Here is a 12,876-nt window from a genome sequence, read left to right as displayed (position 1 = left end):
ACTAGCAAAACAAGGAGCAAAGAGTATTTCTTTAGAGCTTAGTTTTTGAAACTATATAGTATTTCTACTCATCTTTGTGTCATTGGATGATTACTGACTAGTGTGGAATTCAGCAAAGAGATGCCAAGGGGAATGGCCCAGGCTGACCCATTCCTATCTGAAAAAACATCAGCATAAAGTGATGGTTTTGGGGGATTTAGTCAACAGCTGATATCCCTTAGCAAACTAAAATACATCCATAAATGGAAGTTTTATTCTTTGGAAAATTTCAGCAAAAGTACTTTTAAAGTGCAATGATATCAAGTTGCAACGGGGGTGGTTTAAATTGGATGGTAGGAATAATTTCTTCACAGAGGGGGTGATCAAGAATTGTAATGGGCTCTACTGTAAAGTAGTGGTGGGGTCCCCATCCCTGGAGGTATTTAAGAAATGTGTGGATGTGGCATTGAGGAACAGAGTTTAGTGATGGGACTTGGTAGGTCAGGTTAGTAGTTGGACTTGATCTTGAAGGTCTTTTCAAGCACCAGCACTGGTTGCTGCAGGGGAACCCCTGGCCACAGCACCCCACATCTGGGCATTGCCCATGCTATGCAAAATCAGCTCTGACTCTGGTGATTTCATTGCAAATAGAAATGGTGGTTGTTTCTATCACTGATTCCTAGCAACATTAAATTAAATCTTAGTAGCTCTCTTTCTGTATAATCTTCCTTTTGCCTGGCTAACAGCTGTTTTCCTGTTTCTGCTGTTTACTGTTTTCCCTGTCCTTCTGCATTTTTCATGTGTTTTACTTATATTTTTTTTTTTTCAGTGGATTCAATTAAAGACACATTACAGTAATAAATTGGGAAAAGGTACTGGGATGATGTTTTAAAGATGAGCTAGCTCTGCAGGCATCACTAGACCTCACCAACCAGAGGGTCTGCAAACCTATTAGCTTCCTGTACCAGGGAAGATTCTTTCACAGATGTTGAAGCAACATAAACAGTAACTAATCTGAAAGCTAAAATGGAAGAATATTTATGGTCTGGAAGCTACAAAAGTCCACAGAGATTCCAGACAAGCCTGGATTTATTTTTTAGTGCTAAGAGCTATATGGGCTTCAGGTTGTCTGTTACCAAATTGCAATTCTGAAATTTTTGATTAGTGCTTGAAGCTTTATTACTTAGTTTGCAACATTAATGCCTGCAGGAACAATGACTGTACTTTGAAAAAAACATGTTTATAGAGCTTTTAAAATATATAATATGCTTCAGAGAAAATTAAAGTATTGCTCTATTCCTTATCCATGAATTGCCAAAAATGTAATTGAATATATTTCAATAGCAGGAGTAGCAGAAGAAGCAAATATTATTAATTTCAAAGCCAGATATGATTTTTTGTTCTCAGGTTCTCATGTATTTTCCAGATAGATGTGGCACCAGGCTTCCCTGTGATGCTATCAGTTTGAATGACTCACTTATGACTGTTTTAAGAGACTTAAAAATATCTTTTCATCTCTATTCCTTTCAGATGGGCAGCAAGGGTGGAACTTACACAGACAGAACACCACTTCTGAGGGAAGAGATAACATTTTGTATTGATATGTTGATGAAAATGGCTGGAAACAGAGTGAAAGTTAGGCAGCAGCACTAAGAAATAATGAAGAAGTCAATAAAGACTGGCTTCCCAGAAGGATCATTAATACAGCTGGAAAAATAAAGTTACTCATTTGGGTAACAAGCTTGTCATCATGGATTTCATAGATGTAAATATCTTGACATCTCTCAGCTCCTGAAAACAAATTGAAAACTGTCTTGACTGGCCCTAATCCTCTGGAGCAGCCTTGTGCTGGTGCCATGGACAAAATCTACTGAGTTTTAAACAGAACTCATTTGACTTGTGGTAATACTTGCAAGGCCTCTGTATGTGAGGGCACTGAACCAAACACCTCCAGGCTTGTATTCCTAAACCCTTCATTCTGGGTTTGGGGACAGGGTTGCTTTCTGACTAACTTTGTTTGAGCATTCACTTGGTAGGTGAGGTATCTGAGTCCTGTGCTACTCATGTCCTCTGGGCTGGATGGCCAAAGCACCCTCCATGGGGAGACCAGCTGCTCCACTGCCACTGCTCCTTCTCATGCTCCACCTGCCTAGTCTGTTCAGGAATTAAAAAATATATGCAGCAACTGTCTCATCATATAGCACAGTCAAGTTGCAGAAATAAATTTTGTGCTTGTGGTGAGATCCACAGAAATCTGTGACTGTGGGTGCTGTGAATAGATTTATGCTAATTTGTGGCAGCAAAGGATCTTTCCAATATGGTGATGTAATTCCTCATGTAATTTTGCAAATCCTTAATAGCAATGCTATGACAAAAACGTGGACCAAGAGAATGCTTTCAGATACAGCAGGCATCAGTAAAACAAAACTAGCAATTTCTTGTGCCAGATGGCCAGATGTGTATTTTTGTATTCATTTATCATGGGGTATCCAGAGAATATCTGTCTTTACTAATTATTCTGACCAGCTCAGGTTCAGAAAAAGTTATTTTTTTGTGAATTTCTAATTAGATCTGATTGAAATTATTTTATTTAGCAAAACAGCAGTGCTTCCATGAGGAATGATGATTCCACATTGAACAGTATGAAGGAATGAAGAGGGCATGTGTTATAACTGGCCAAAGCAGAGCCATCTCCATGTGTTGTTAGAGTAAACTTCATCCCAAACTGGCCTTCACAGTAATGCATAACATTAATGCCTCTGCTCTGAGAGATCCCTGCAACTCTTGAGAGATGGAAATGCCCTGCAAATAACACCTGCCCACTCAGTATTTGTATTAATTGATGCGAGAGAACAGTGTCCCCCATATGTGCATCAGCTTTGCATTTAAAGAAAGTTAAAGTTTGGCTTTTCTCTCCAGAGGCTCAGCCATCCTGCACCTCCAAGGCCTCCACTGTACAGTCAATAATTGGCTGTGGCCTCATTTAGATCCTGACTAACTCTGAAGACATGGCAGTGTGGCCTTCCAGACAGGCTCAGTGACACATAGTTCTCTCCTGACACTAAATGATTTCCTTGCAAGCTTCATGGACAAGGTTATAAGCAATCTTGTCAGCCAAAGCTGGCCTTGCAGAGCACAGGGACATTGTTGTAGTCTTTGCTCATTACAGGCACTTAGCCCATGTCTGAACCTGTGGGGCTTGGAGAGCCCCTGCCCTTTCTGTTATCATCCAGTCCACCCCAACCAAAGGTCTAGGGATGTGTGTGGGGGGGAGGAAGAGAGTGCTCTGGCACAGAAGCCCCACGGGAGCCCTGTGTTGTGGTCCTGCAGCAGTGCTTGACCTCGATGCCTGTGGGTGAACTTGTCCAGCTCCCCACCCCTCACACCCCACCTGCTTTGCCCAAACTCTCCCATCTCACCCTCCCAATGCTGTTCCTGGGCTCCCACAGGACCCCAGCTGCACCATCTCAGTCCAGTGCCTTATGGAACCATTGGCTGTAGACAGGCAAAGGTGACCAAAGGGAGCTCTATCCCAGGAGAGCACTGTCCCTTCATCCCTTGGGAGATTAGTTACTGTCTAATTATCAGAATGATGCTGTGGTCTACATGAGATGCAGCAGGCATGAGTATGGAAACCTGTGCTTAGAAAAAGGCAGCATAGACTTTTGCCTCAAGCTCACACTGAATGTTAGTTTATATTTACCACAAACATTTAAGAATTGTTTTTGTTTGAGCTGAAGTCCCCATTCTCTGACTGTGATGAGGGTTGGAGGAGGTAGGGGTGTTCAATGCCAGGACTCTAAAGTGGAAACTTCTGAGCATCTGCCCAGTCCAGTGAGAAGCAGCATTTATAGATGGAGACTTAGTGACACTTTCAGCAATTTCCATTTTAGAGTGAACTAAAGGAAGCAAGATATGAATACAGAGCAAGAGCTAGTCCTAGCAGGAACCATTGTGTCCACCAGCGACATCATCTTAAACAGTTCTGTCATTTAAGGACGAAATGTGCCAGGTGTTTACTAGTGCATGCCAGATTGGACAGAAGTGATAATCTTCAGATACAGAAAAAGGTTAGACACTCAGTGAAAAAATATGTATATAAGCACATATTTTTCTAGGTATAGCTATTCTTGTTCTTCCCTGACAGTTTCCAACTTCTCCATCCTTATCACTTGGACACAAGGTAGGGGGGTGGGTGTGTCTTATACTTACTTACATCTTTGCAAACTAGACACTTCCATATAAGCACAGTTCTGCATGACTTAGGAGTTTAGTGAGGTCTCGGAATCACTGAGATTGCTCAGTGCTTTATGTAAGGGGAAAAAAAATAAAATAAAAGTACTATAAATCAGGCATGTCCTATTCTGAACTGTTTTAAGGGACCTGATTTTGTTGCTGAGCAGTTTTACTATGTAGTTTTTGTTGAGTAGCTCATCTTCAGTTGTCCCTGGGCTCTATACTTTCTAATTTCAGTACAAAACATTTTCACAGAAAGTAATTAAACTATCTTTAAAAAAAAAAAAATGAATGAAAATGAAATCTGTAAAAGAGCATTTGAAACTGTGTCAGAAGGCTGTAGAGCTGCGTCTTTTTGAAAGTATACTGAAAAAAAAAAAAGAAAGAAAAAGCACCTGCTTTTGCTACAAATAATAGGATACATATGTAAGGAGATTAATAATATGTTTTCACATACACCAAGGTTTTAGTTAGTTAAAAGTATTTGAGAAGTTGACTGTTGTTTGCGGCTATTTGGTGGCATAAATGTTCTGATGCATGGTATGAGTTGTCTCAAGTGTCTGTATGACTTTTCAGTCTCATATTTTATCTACCAATACCCATTTATTATGATAACCCGATACAGAACCACTGCAGAGACAGTGCATTTAATCCATTTGTTATTTCTGCACACAGAATTGGACTTGTGCTGCACTCTGTGTGCAAAACTTCACACAAATGAGAAAACAGAGGTAATTTTAATGGACCCTGTGTGATCACAAACTCTGTAGAGTTCAGAGTGTTTAATTCTCCTACCTAATCCTGTGAAATATGAACTGGGGAACTTTCACCAAAGCCCTTGAAGCATATTATTGAGTTTAATACAAAACCACATCCCTGCTATAAAATTCTACACATAATTTTAGACTGGCTATAGAAAAGTTACAATACCTTAAACATCTCATGCTGAGCTGCCCTGGGGCAGGCTCACTAGTGGCTCAAAGCTCTACAAGCTGCTGTTCAGAGCCATTTTCTCAGTAAGATCTGTCAGCTGAGAGGACATGAGAAAAGATCCTTATTTATAAGGCTTGACTCTTGACAATGGCTTGGTGTCTTTTTGGCATCTGTGCAACCCCGGCAATCAGGTCTAGGCTATGTACATGCATCAGCCCTCCTCTGATGCTGCAACAAACAGAGAGGTTTGCAAATGCTTGTGACACATCCTACCCTCTGAGTTTCAACATGTTTTCTGTAAGAATATAAATCACAACTAGTAAAATTTCACTGGCACAAGTGTGTATGCCTTTGTGCACCCTCTGGATATCAATTTTGTGGTTTCTTCCTAGTGGAAGATCCTGAAAAATGGTTTTGGATCCAGAAGAGGATCAGCGTAAAATCAGCTTAAAAGAGTAATACAAGGCTGATGGGGGTCTTTAGTTGCAAGTACAGCTGTACAGAGTTTTCTGAGCTATTGGTGTTTGTTGTTGTTGTTGTTGTTTTGTTGTTTTTTGTTTTGTTTTGCTTTGTTTTGTTTTCCTGTTCATGCTAGTGGGATGGTACCAGCTCATGCCAGTGCCTGTCCCTCAGGCCTTTAGAGTATTAGAGATTTCAAGGGACAACCTCCATCAGTGTGGACTGAGCAGGGCACCTTCAGCCCCCACTCCACACTACCTCCTACCCCATTCTCACATGCCACATAGTGTGGTTGGTGTCTTTCAGCAGCATGCTTTCTGGGCTGGTGAGGCTGCAGTTGTTGGTGCTCAGCTTGCACTTTTAAAACTTCCCTTTGAGATCAGCATGAGCTGGCTTAATGCAGAAAAAGCAGAAACACATAACAGAGCTAATGGCATTTAAAAGTCGAAAGAGAAGTATTTTCCTAATTCTACCAATTAAACATCAAAACTAGTGGAGCTCCATTCACTCCTACACATTTCTGTTGGAAGCTCCAGCTCTGTGGAAGATCTCACCTAATATCAGGCACATGGGTGAAAACCCTATTTATTCAATAGAGCTAAATGATTGCTTTATATTTTGCAGAATCACAGTAATAAAGGGTCAGCACTTTCTTTTTTTACTACTGTTGTAAGTGTAGCTAAGAATATTTTCCCTATCATAGGGAATTTCTGCATGACTGGGAACTAGAAATAAGTGCAAGCATATCATCTCCACTTATTTCTACATTTTTTTATTTATTTTTTTTTTCCCCTAACAGTTACAGATTAAAATCCAATTTCTTAGGCTGTCTGCAAGTGCAGGTTTCTGAAGGATGTCTCAACTATGGCCAGAACAGGTGAGTTATTCACACAGTAATTCTGTGACTTGAAACTTTACAGCAGTTACAAACACTTTGTATGGCAGGCTGTTTCAGGCAGCATGTTAATTCTAGTTTAAGTCTTTCAAATTTGAGTGTAGCTTCTGAATGTTAAAGTTAACAAGGCTGCTATGATAAACTTTACACAAGGGCTTGAGGAACATGTCAGTAATGAACACTGAAAAAGAACTTATGCCATTTTAATTCGCTAGACATTGCATGCAAATAAATCCTGCACAGAGCATCTGACATGAACAATTTCTCTCTGCACAGAATTCAATCCAGACCACAAAAGTCAAACCCAAAGGTAGACAAAGTATTGTGAATAAACCTTTATTCTAGTTCTAAATTCACACACATCATTTTATTTATTTTTTTTTTCTGTTTGTTTGTTTTCTAGCCATTTCTGTCATATCAGCCCTGTACAAACTTAGATCCATATTGCACTGAGCACTGTACAGCTTCTGTCCAGAGAGTTCATCCTCCAAACACACAGCGTTGAAGGGAATGACAGAAGAAAGAATCTTCCCTTTTTTATATAAAAGGAATCTGTGCATGGCCTGGATGTTGTAACATCTAACTAGTGGTTTAATCAAAAGAATAGATTGCCTTCAATCGATGATTACCATAAGATGACCTTTGATTCTCACAGGCACTCAGAAACAAAGCACAATGAAAACAGTTGCATAAACCACAATAGCCATTTCCTGAGGCAGGAGGACAGCAGCATGAGTGCTAGAGTGCCCAACTGAGTGTTGTCCTGGGCAGGCAGTAACACTGCCTCTGCCACCACAGGGCTCAAGGATGGGGTCCTTACCAGCCCTACAACACTACTACAGACAAGAGGCACGCTGCCCAGGGTGACATTCAGAGCTCTCTGGTGCCTTGTGCTGACAAGGAGAAATAGGTAATGTGTGGTCTACCATGGTCAGTATTGCTGCCCCAGTCCCCTGTGGAGTGCCCCTCACTGGCATCCCCACAGCTCACCATCATTACAGCTCATTGTACTTCGAGGAGCTCTGCCTGACCTGTGATGACCATCACAACAGTGTCCCCCTTCATGGTGAATGTTCCTCGGCTCTGTGTCAATGCAAATAGTAACATTTCTACTTGAATAACTGTATTTATTTATTTAGACTCAGGAGCAGTTTAAAGCCACATGTATTCATAAACATTGGGCAAAATTATTATTATTATTTTTTTGTCAGACTACAGCTTTTCAAACTTTCTGCTTCAGAAGAGTACATTAGACTACTTTTTCCTTTCTTACCTTCAATATCCATACTATCCAGGAAAAATAAAGAGTTAAATACTCAGAAACAGATACATAGGAATTTGATTATGCATATATGTAGGCAGAGAATCATGAGGTAACAGGATTGTTCAAAGTCAAACCAAGGGGAAGTAAGGACACACTGCATCTGTCTTGAAGGTCTTTTCCAACCTTAATGATTCTAATCTGTCTGCAGGTTAGCCATGCTCATGGAAATGCATGCACCTCCGTGGTGCATGTCTCTCCACTGAAGTTGCAAAGAAGGGTGAGTAACCTGCCCTCTCCCAGGATGACAATGTATGAACCTGTTATTTCTGCTTCTGTGTGCCAAAGGACTGCAGCAAAATGAACTGCAGTGTGTCCAGACTGCTGGTAACCACTTCATCAGGTTTGAACCCCTTCCCAACACAAGAACATTAGGAAGGGGTTCAGTGGGCCAAGGCCTCCTTCACCTTGGAAATAGTTTCACCTGAGCTCATTTCTTAGTGTTCAAGAGAAGTGGCCACAAACAAGAAACTGTAGGTCTAGTCCCAGAGCAGCCCATACCTCCATCAACATGAAACTTGTTTCAGACACTTGCTTAAGAGCTGAAGTTTTTATTCACATTCCATTCACACACACACAAACAAACAGAAAAACATTTTTTGAATCCTATTTAAGATGTTCTGTACTATGAGAATGAGAGAAATAAACAATAACTGTTTTGGATTACACAGGCTTTTAAAAAATGTTTGGAAACTGAGTCACGATTTGTATTAAAGTTTAAAAATCTGTTTTCAGGTTTAAATATAAAATAATTTTTAAAATAATCATGTTAATACTTTTTCATTGTTAGAGATATTTAATAGTAATTTAAAAGACATTTTGCTAACAGGATTACAGCTGTCTTTAATTAACATGTTCTTATCACTTAATGAAGAACCTTCTGTCACTTATCAGTTCTTATATCAACAACTCCAAATAGGTTTTAATGTAAAAAACGGAGAATATAAAGCTTACTTTAAAAAAGTTTAATTCCATGTTTCACGATCTGGGAAAATAAATTGGTAATTTTGGGTTCAAGTCCCATCTAGAAGCTCTAACGAAGTAATAAAAGGAAAAAGCAGTGAATGCGTATTTAGAACTAAAATAAAAGACTGGATCCAAAGATTTTGTCTTCCTTTTAACTTTGCTTCAGTGGACTAGAGTGAATACTTTTGAACATAAAATGTAGCTTAAATACCCAATTCTCTTTTGGAAGCAAATATCAGATAGTATATTTGATTTCAAAAGTTGTAATACACGCTTCATTGTTCAATTGCATCATCAGTCAGCCATGCAAGGAACACAAACAGTATCACATACAGTGTAAAATTATGTTGTTTTCTTTTTCTTACAGAAGCATATATTATTCCAAATCTAAGCAGACCCAGATTTTCTGATATCATGACATTTGCTTATGTTGCCTCTGGAAAAAAATGTTTGAGTGCAAAAAATAAAAATAAATGTTTTAATTAGGGACCTTGGTAGTTGCAAAGGAAAATATGATTTAGTGTTTACTGAATTATATGTGTATTCTTAAAGAACCTGGCATTAAAAGTTTCCCACAGAAAACAAGTAGCCTATTTTCTTGCCTTTGCTAAGCGTCCAATTATTTTACATGGAAAGTTGTACATGTATTGTTTATTTTGGCAAAAGAATTAACTCATGCAGCCTGTTCTGTTTCCCCCTCTCCTTGTTAAATGGTAGAGGAACCTGTAACTCATTTTTGTCCAGAAGACAAAAGTCATAGGATAATAGAATCATAGAACGGTTTGGGTTGGAAGGGACCTTAAGGATCACCAGGATCCAACCCTCCTGCCATGGGCAGGGACATCTCACACTAGATCAGGTTGCTCAAAACCCCATCTAACCTCTGTTGTTCACGCAGGCCTACCTCTCAAACCTGTCAAGGTGCCTCTGGATGCCATCCCTTTCCATCAGCCTGTCAACTGTGCCACTCAGCTTGGCCTCATCTGCAAACTCGCTGAGCGTGCACTCAATCCCACTGTCTATGTCACTGACAAAGATGTTAAATAGTACTGGTCCCACTACTGACCCCTGAGGGACACTATCATTGATTTGCACTTGGACATCAAGACATTGACTGCAACTCTTTGACCACAACCATCCAGCCAATTCCTTATCCACTGAGTGGTCCATCTGTCAAATCTAAGATGTTCCAGTTTGGAGACCAGGATGTTATGTGGGACAGGGTCAAACGTTTTGCACAATTCCAGACAGATGACATTAGTTGCTTTTCCCTTATCCATGAATGCTGTAACCCTGTCATAGAAGGCCTTCCAGCATGGTGAAGGGGGACTTCTGCAGTCTTTCCCCAGTAGGAGTAATTCCTGGGTGCAGGAAGGGTTGGTATTTTCCTAGGGCTCTGGGATACTGGGGCTGATGTGGGGAGCATCCTGTGGCCTCACCTCTGCAGGGCCACTCCTTGGCATGGTTTGGGGACAGTGTTGGAAGTCCTCAGTAAGAACTATTGGCACATCTGACAATCCTTGAAGCACAGGAGGCAGCTCTTCCTTCCACACAATGAGCACCTCTGAGTTTCTGATCAAAAGCTTTGATCTGTCACCCCTTCTGGGATAAAACTCATTGTCCATGATTGTTAAAATGTGTACAAGCAAGATGAGATGAAAGAGCCTGAAAAGATATCTTCTAGTTCCCTACCAGGTAAATGTTTGCTTAGTTGTCTGTCAAAACAACTGACAAGAATGCCTTTGTTCTTTAGAGTCTTCTGAGTGTGAAATAACATCTGACATGTGATGTTGTGTGAAATCCTAGCTAATTAAATGAAAGATAGTTTTGCTGTTGATTCCAGGGGTGCTTAAATAGGTGTTCAGAAGCATCATTCCTAAATAACATGCAAATTATATTGACAATCATCAAGTTTAGGCTGATATGAAGCACAGTTCTGATTCTCAGGGCTGCAAAGGACATTTCTTTTCCAATTAGTGCTTCGTTAAGAACTTGGAGGTATTCAAAGAAGAATCAGAGAACAATAAACAAGCAAACACAGAAGGTGAAAGTCTCTTCTGGGATATCTGCTCTTCTGCTTTGGCTAGTAAATTCCTTCTACTATACCAGAATACAGATGTGTTATCTCAGGAAGATACTTGGCAAATTATTCCTTATGTTAAATCTGGGATAAGAGGACTAGTTCAAAATTCGAAACTTGACTACGAACATGGGTTGTGTGTTTACTGGAGAAATCCAGATATTAATTCTGAGGATGAGTCTGTAAGGAAACAATCAAGTGTAATGAAGCTAGCAGGCACAGAAGGGAGCCTAGGGTGCCAGGCAGTGAGAGCCAGAAGAGTCATCCAGCTCTGGGTAAACCTGCTTGTCCATTCCCTGAGACACAGGGCAGACTTGCTGTCCCTCCAGTTTTCCCCTTCATCGTGCCCCAGCTCTGAAACTGTCTGTGTGTGGAGAAAAATGGATGATCTTGATTACAGTGTGCCAGAAATCGCTGAACTTGCTGTGCAAGATAATGGGGTTAGGGAGCCTGAGAAAGAAGGAAAGTGTAAAGCTCATCTATGGAGGACCTGAGCCCTGGAGTTAGAGCTGCATCTTGTCATTCCTGCACAACTTGTGATAGTTTATCACTAAATCCTGAAATGGCACTGATAGCACTGTTTTACTAGGTAATTGTTCCCTGTTTCCACTGAAAAGATTTTGGTTTCTGTTTCTGACTATGTATCTGATGTGAGGAAAACTAAAGCAAGATGCTCTAAGGTAAAATATTAGGGAAAATATTTAAAGAAGAAACTTAACATTTATCTCCATCACCTCTCTGAATGCCAAAAGCATTTCCAGATGTGATTGACACGTCTCTTAAATCATCAGACAAACTGGGCATCATATACTTTCTGCTTAGCAGAACAGATAGGATTTCACTCTGGGCATTATTTATGGTATGTAGATGTTAAGAGGAGCAAATGATATTACTTACAGAATAATTTTGTTTTAAAAAAGCTACCTAGAAATGCTTATGCTTTGGAAGGTGAAAAGTGCTGATCTGTGAATTGTATTTATAGGAAGGAGATGTTCAAGCACAGTACAAACCCTTGAGGTGTGTCTGTATCTCTTCAGAAGTCAGCTGGCTTGGGCCATACTCTAAGTAACAGTTTTGTACTGAGATCAGATATGCTTGTTCTCATCACCTGTAATGCATTTCTCTTGGAATGCCTGTATCTTGTCTCTGTGCATCACTGCAGTTCTGAGTGAGGTAGCAATGTTTGGTAGCAATGCTTGGTAGCCCAAACTACCTTGGGCTTGTGCTTCATTGCAATTGTCTTTATGAATGCTAAAGTACCCTGGGTAGATACTGCTTCAAGATTGACTCTTTGTATATAGATGAATAAATAAAAATCCTTCAAAAGCTTGAAGTGAAGGCTTGCTAGGAAAGACACATATAACATTATCAATAAAGTACACAGTATATTGTGATTATGACATGCAATGCATCCTTTGTAGAGCTTAGGGATATGGTTTAGTGGGGACTGTTAGTGTTAGGTCAGAGGTTGGACTCAATGATCTTGAGGTCTCTTCCAACCTAGAAATTCTGTGATTCTGTGATTCTGTAAATATTTTGTTTGGAATCAGCAATGAGAATTTAAAAAAATGTGTTCTTTCTTATTCTTCGGTGACTAATAAACATAAATGAATTTAAGAATGTAAGTACTGTCTTGTTTACAAACAAAAAATGTGTGTTATATCTAGATAAAATAAGTGTAATATCAATGACTGCATTTTGTATTTATCATTGATTTTCTCTACATGGACCATTATTCCATCTCTCTCCCAGGAATTTATTTCAGCATTCCATGTTCCTCTAAAGACATTTGAATCAGCTTTTAAGAGAAAGGGAAAAAAATAGAGTCATTCCTCCTGCTTACTCCTCAAAATGTATTTTTCTTCATTTACCAACCAACTAAACAAAGAAGTTTCCAAACAGAAAATGTTTCCAGAACAGAAAATATATTTCAGTTGTTATGTAGAGATATTTTAAATATGCTAGTAACAAACTGTTTTGTTGAAGCCTGTATTATTGGGCTCAATG

General features: G+C 39.7%; 1 long non-coding RNA gene across 1 annotated transcript; it reads left to right on the top strand.

The window, feature by feature from the left end:
• The first annotated feature begins 4,133 nt into the window (after positions 1-4,133).
• LOC311437683 lies at positions 4,134-6,923 on the top strand. The gene is made up of 3 exons (XR_014693641.1): positions 4,134-4,162; positions 6,407-6,484; positions 6,906-6,923. It is a non-coding gene; the product is annotated as an uncharacterized lncRNA (long non-coding RNA).
• Positions 6,924-12,876: the final 5,953 nt, after the last annotated feature.

This window comes from Aythya ferina (genome assembly GCF_964211825.1).
Source record: "Aythya ferina genome assembly, chromosome: 5".
Classification (NCBI taxonomy): Eukaryota; Metazoa; Chordata; class Aves; order Anseriformes; family Anatidae; genus Aythya; species Aythya ferina.
Note: the sequence above shows the minus strand (reverse complement) of the source record. Positions and strands in the feature narration are given on the sequence as shown.